Source organism: Balaenoptera musculus, chromosome 3 (assembly GCF_009873245.2).
Source record: "Balaenoptera musculus isolate JJ_BM4_2016_0621 chromosome 3, mBalMus1.pri.v3, whole genome shotgun sequence".
Classification (NCBI taxonomy): domain Eukaryota; kingdom Metazoa; phylum Chordata; class Mammalia; order Artiodactyla; family Balaenopteridae; genus Balaenoptera; species Balaenoptera musculus.
The window spans coordinates 111,012,239-111,019,050 of NC_045787.1; the positions used below are offsets into that span (position 1 = coordinate 111,012,239).

General features: G+C 40.3%; 1 pseudogene; it reads left to right on the forward strand.

Moving 5' to 3' along the window:
- Positions 1–2,125: 2,125 nt before the first annotated feature.
- LOC118893363 lies at positions 2,126–2,772 on the forward strand (annotated as a pseudogene).
- Positions 2,773–6,812: the final 4,040 nt, after the last annotated feature.

Here is a 6,812-nt window from a genome sequence, read left to right on the forward strand (position 1 = left end):
GTCATATGGTAGTTCTATTTTTAGTTTTTTGAGAAACCTCCATACCGTTTTACACAGTGGCTGCACTAATTTGCATCCCCACCAACAGTGTAGGAGGGTTCCCTTTTCTCCATATCCTCACCAACATTGTTATTTGTGTTCTTTTTGATGATAGCCATTCTGACAGGTGTGAGGTGATATCTCATTGTGGTTTTGATTTGCATTTCTCTGATGATTGATGATGTTGAGCATCTTTTCATGTGCAGGTTGGCCATCTGCATATCCTGTTTGGAAAAATGTCTATTCAGGTCTTCTGCCCATTTTTTAATCAAGTTGTTTGTTTTTTGGATGTTGAGTTGTATGAACTGTTTATATATTTTGGATATCAACACCTTATCAGTCATATCATTTGCAAATATTTTCTCCCATTCAGTAGGCTGTCTTTTTGTTTTATCGATGGTTTCCTTTGCTATGCAAAAGCTTTTCAGTTTAACTAGGTTCCATTGGTTTATTTTTGCTTTTATTGCCTTTGCTTTAGGAGACTGATCCAAAAAAATATTGCTATGATTTATGTCAAAGAGTGTTCTGCCTATGTTTTCTCCTAGGAGTTTTATGGTTTCTGGCCTAACATTTAGGTCTTTAATCCATTTTGAGTTTATTTTTGTATATGGTATTAGAGAATGTTCTAATTTCATTGTTTTACATGTAGATGTCCAGTTTCCCCAGCACCACTTATTGAAGAGACTGTCTTTTCTCCATTGTATATTCTGGCATCCTGTGTCATAGATTGTCTGACCATAACATGGGTTTATTTCTAGGCTCTCTATTCTGCTCCATTGATCTATGTGTCTGTTTCTGTGCCAGTACCATACTGTTTGATTACTGTAGCTTTGTAGTATAGTCTGAAGTCAGGGAGCTGAAGTCATGATTCCTCCATCTCTATTCTTCTTTCTCAAGATTGTTTTGGCTGTTCGGGGTCTTTTGCATTTCCATACAAATTTTAAAATTATTTGTTCTAGTTCTGTGAAAAATGCCCTTGGTATTTTTTTTTTTTTTAATTATTAGCACCTTTAATTATTATTTATTTATTTATTTTTTTGGCTGTGTTGGGTCTTCGTTTCTGTGCGAGGGCTTCCTCTAGTTGCGGCGAGTGGGGGCCACTCTTCATCGCGGTGCGCGGGCCTCTCATTATCGCGGCCTCTCTTGTTGCGGAGCACTGGCTCCAGACGCGCAGGCTCAGTAGTTGTGGCTCACGGGCCTAGTTGCTCCGCGGCATGTGGGATCTTCCCAGACCAGGGCTCGAACCCGTGTCCCCTGCATTAGCAGGCAGATTCTCAACCACTGCGCCACCAGGGAAGCCCGCCCTTGGTATTTTGATAGAGGTTGCATTGAATCTATAGATTGCCTTGGGTAGTATGGTCATTTTAACAATAATTAATTCTTCCAATCCATGAACACAGCTGTCTTTCCATCTGTTTGTGTCATCTTCAATTTCTTTCATCAGTATCTTATAGGTTTCCAAGTACAGGCCTTTTACCTCCTTATGTAGCTTTATTCCTAGATATTTTATTGAATCAGTAATTTAAAATCTTCCCACAAAGAAAACTTCAAATCCAGATAGCTTTACCTGTGAATTAGAGTGAACATTCACAGAAAATAAAATTTCATTCATACACAAACTATTCTAGAAGTTTAGAAGTTTCTACTCTCAGAAAACCAAAGCTATCCTCCTCAACTCATTTCATGGAATTAATATGACCCTAACCCCCAAATCTGACAGGATCCATATAGGAAAATTAAGGGCCAATCTCACTTATGAACACAGATATAAAAAATGCTAACCGAAGTATTATTAAACAAAATTTAGGATCCTATGAAAAGTATTATTTAAAAAATTTAGGAGCGTCAAGCTTAGTAAGGCCTGGTAGGGCTTAGAGGCCCGGCTGGCTGCAGCCGGGGAGTCTGAGGCCAGGGCGTCGTGCGCAGGCGCTACTGGGCTGGGCCATAAGCTGGCCGCAGCCTCGGCGAGGCCTTCCTGATGCCGGTTGGGGCTCTGCAGACCAGAGCGGAGGCTGCGCCTGGGCCGCGGGCGGGGTAGCAGGCCAGTGGGCCAGCTCCCTCGCGCGCGGTGGATGCGGCCGCGGTGATGCATGCCCTAGAGGAAGAAAGCTTCACGCTGTCCATCTCTTCCGCCTCTGATGCAGAATTTGATGCTGTGGTTGGATATTTAGAGGACATTATCATGGATGATGAGTTCCAGTTATTACAGAGGAATTTCATGGACAAGTACTACCAGGAGTTTGAAGACACAAGAGAATAAGATCACCTACACACCTATTTTTATAGAACCTATTTCTTTGGTAGAAAAGTATATAGAAGAACAGCTGTTGGAGCAAATTCCTGGATTTAACACGGCGGCTTTCAATTTTACAGCACCATAAAGATGAAGTGGCCGGTGATATTTTCGACATCCTGCTCACGTTTATGGATCTTCTGGCTTTTAAAGAAATGTTTCTGGACTATTGAGCAGAAAAATAAGACCGGGGACTGAGCTTAAGCAGCGGTTTAGTGGTGACTTCATTGTGCAATCATCTTCTATGCCAGCTTCCCAGAACAATCTGTGGCCCTAGGTCCCACCTCCAGGTAATGGGATCTTTCTAGACATCACCAGCCCAATAGACTGGGAGAGGCTTTGGCTAATAATGTCAGAAGAATACATCTTGGAAAGACTGACTCTGTTCTGCAACTCTTCATTAATGTTAAGTATTGATGGGTCAGAAGAAAATTAGCTGACCTTCCTGGGACACGTTCTTGTCTTCAGTAACCCTAGTACTCCTCCCCGAGTAGACACCTCTCTCAGGAGCTTCTGAGTCTGGCTCCTGCACCAAGCCCAAGTCCAGCATTCCACCTGGGGGGCACTTCCCCAGCATACATGTTGGTGTGTCCATGTTGGAAGAACCCACCATCATCAACTGTCTTGGCCCAGCAGGCCTTGCATGTCCCACGAGACTTTTTGTGCACTCACAGCTTTTTATATGGGTCAGAGTTTCAGTCCTGCAGTCTCAATGGGGTTTTTGACTGGGAGTATTTATCTAGGGTTTAACTCAAGCTAGCTGCCCATCTCAAGATTTTTGAAAATCCTACTATCACAGTTCATCTTGGCTGTAGGAATCAACTTAGAGAGATTTCCTTTACCTAAAAGGTACATGTGAAAATCAATTCCTGGTCTTACATGTACAGTCCTTGTATCACTTTCTGCTGGTCCTGATGTAGTCCCATTGTTTCTATAACTCTCGTTTACGTGTATTTTTTAAAATAAATTTATTTATTTATTTATTTTTGGCTGCATTGGGTCTTCGTTGCCGTGCACGGGCTTTCTCTAGTTGCAGCGGGGGCTACTCTTCGTTGTGGTGCACGTGCTTCTCACTGCAGTGGCTTCTCTTGTTGCGGAGCACAGGCTCTAGGCACATGGGTTTCAGTAGTTGCAGCACACAGGCTCAGTAGTTCTGGTGCACGGTCTCCACAGTTGTGGCTCACAGGCTCAGTAGTTGTGGCTCGCAGACTCTAGAGCACAGGCTCAGTAGGTGTGGCACACAGGCTTAGTTGCTCCGAGCCATGTGGGATCTTCCTGGACCAGGGATCAAACCCGTGTCCCCTGCATTGGCAGGCAGATTCTTAACCACTGCACCACCAGGGAAGCCCGTTTACGTGTTTTTGGAAAAATATTTTTATAGATGAATACTCAGGCTAACCTAATGGATATAATCTTAGAACTTCCATGATTACCCACTTCAAGATCAAAGTATTGGGGCTTCCTTGGCGGCACAGTGGTTGAGAATCTGCCTGCCAATGCAGGGGACACGGGTTCGAGCCCTGGTCTGGGAAGATCCCACATGCCGCGGAGCAACTAGGCCCGTGAGCCACAATTACTGAGCCTGCGCGTCTGGAGCCTGTGCTGCGCGACAAGAGAGGTCGCGATAGTGAGAGGCCCGCGCACCGCAATGAAGAGTGGCCCCCACTTGCCGCAACTAGAGAAAGCCCTCGCACAGAAACGAAGACCCAACACAGCCATAAATAAATAAATAAAATTAAAAAAAAAAAAAAGATCAAAGTATTATATGCTGTGTGCTTTTTGGCTTTTAGTGCTATGAAAGCAAAAATGCTTTCTATGTTGGTGTTCCTATTTTACTGGGCACCAATGAATGTATGCTGGAAGTGGTCTAAAAGGTTTCCTTTTCTTAGAGCATGTTAGCATTTGTGCAGGTTTGCTTAAAACCCTTTCTTTGTAAATCAGCTCCTTAGGTTTTCTGTTGGGGTTGGGGCTCTGCACTTCCTTCTTTCTGTCAAAATAATCCTACCAAGACAGTGTTCCACTGGTCTAGCTCAGTAGGAGATAGCAAACAGCTTTACTGGCCATCTGTCTGCTTGGATTTAGTACACTGGTTTAGTACAATGTTTGATAGAACATTACTGACCAGAAAACATGGATGTCACATCTCTAGAAAGAAAAACTCCAGTGGTTCAGTTCCTAATGTGTACCTTAGCTTTTTTTGTTTTGTTTTTTATTTTTTATTTCTAGTAAAAATAAGAATCTCTACTGACTTTTCACTTGGCTGTTCTGGTTTTAAAGGATGAGCTATATAGGCTGTGTGTTTTTCTGTACCAACGTGGTGCTTATTAAATACTTTTGTACCGTGAGTAAAATTTGAGGTGTTTTGCAAAAAGCAAAGGAAAAAAAAATAGGATCTTATGATCAAGTTATAATTAATTCTATGAATGCAAGTTTTGTTTAATATTCAAAAACATTAATTCATCACATTAACAGATTAAAGGAGAAAAATCTTATGGTTATCTCAATAGATGCAGAAAAAGCATTTGGTAAAACTCAACATCCACTGAATCAAATGGATGAATAATTTTTAAAAAATTTTGCCAAACTGGAACTGGAAAGAAAATTCCTTAATTTTCTAAAAGCTTCTTTTGAAAAATAACTAATGCAAGCATCATACTTAGTGGTGAAACATTGAAAGTTTTTCCTTTGAGAATTGGAAAAAAACAAAGATATCCATTACTACCACTTTTTTTCAACATTATACTGGAGGTTATGGCCAGCACAGTGAAGAAAGAAAAGGAATAAAGACTGGAAAAGGAAGAAACAAAACTACCATTATTTATAGATGATCGGATAGTTTACAGAGGAAATAAAAAATAATCTACCAATAATTAGAATTATTAAGAGAGTTCAGCAAGTGTCCTGGACTTTAAAAAAAATCAATGTACTTAATAGCAGCAACAAAGAGAAAATTTTAAAAGGATAGCATTTGTAATATCAATTAAAAATGCCAAATCACTAGGAATAAACCTAATAAAAGTTGAGTAAATCTCCAATGCAGAAAAAATGAAAGCATTATGGACAGAAATTAAAGATCTCAATAAGTGGAGATATGGTGTTCATGGATTGGAAGACTCAATATTACAAATATTGTCAGTTCTTTCCAAAGTGATCTACAGATTCAATTTTATTTCTAATAAAAACTCAAAAACTCATCAGGATTTTTTTGTGGAACCTGACAAGATGATTCTTAAATTTATATGGACATGCAAAAGGCCAAGAATAGCTAAGTCATTCTAGAGGAAGAACAAGGCTAGATGAATTGCTGTACCAGATTACTATACATTTGTAGTAATTAAGAGAGTATGGCATTGATTGGGGGATAGACAATTCAATGGAATAGAGAGGAAGTTATGCAAGCAGACCTGCACATCCAGATGCTTGATTTGTGACAGAGATGGCACGTGTAGCAGTGGCAAAAAGACAGACTCTCAATAGAGTTGGCTGGAACAATTCGATATCCATATCAAAAAAGAATGAAATTGGAGGGACTTCCCTGGTGGTGCAGGGGTTAACAATCCGCCTGCCACTGCAGGAGACACAGGTCCGAGCCCTCGTCTGGGAACATCCCACATGTCGAGGAGCAAGTAAGCCCATGCGCCAGAACTACTGAGCGTGCGCTCTAGAGCCCTAGAGCGACAGCTACTGAGCCCACGTGTCGCAACTACTGAAGCCCGCATGCCTTGACCCCGTGCTCCACAGCAAGAGAAGCCACTGCAATGAGAAGCCCACGCACCGCAACTAAGAGTAGCCCCTGCTCGCCACAGCTAGAGAAAGCCCGCGCACAGCAACGAAGACCCAATGCAGCCAAAAATAATAAATAAATAAATAAATAAATTAATTAATTAATTAAAAAAAGAATGAAACTGGACCCCTATCTCACACCATACACCAAAATCAACTCCAGGGGCATATGGACCTAAATATAAAAGGGAAACCTGTAAAGTTTTAAAGTAATAATGTAGAAGAATATTTTCATAATCTTGGGTAAGGAAAGTTTTCTTAAACAAAGCACAAAAAGCAGTACTACAAAAGAAAGATGAATAAAATGAAGAATTACCATTCATCAAAGACATTAAGGGAGTTAAAAGGCAAGCTACAGAATAGCAGAAGATAACTGCAACAGATAAGATTAACAAAGGGCTTTTATCCAGAATATATACAGAACTCATTAGAATTAATAATAAAAGACAACCTAATAGAAAAATGGGCAATTCAAACTCATCCAGTTGTATACATTAAATATGTACAGCTTTTTTTATATCAGTCATACCTCAATAAAGTGGTTTTAAAAGAAATAAATAAGTAATAATTTAAAAATAACTTGGCAGAAAGAAAAGGAAAATTGGACAAAAGATAGGCACTTTGAAAAATAAGAAACTCAAAGGCCAATAGCGTTAAAAAACAGTGCTCAACTTCTTTGATAATTAGGGAAATGCAA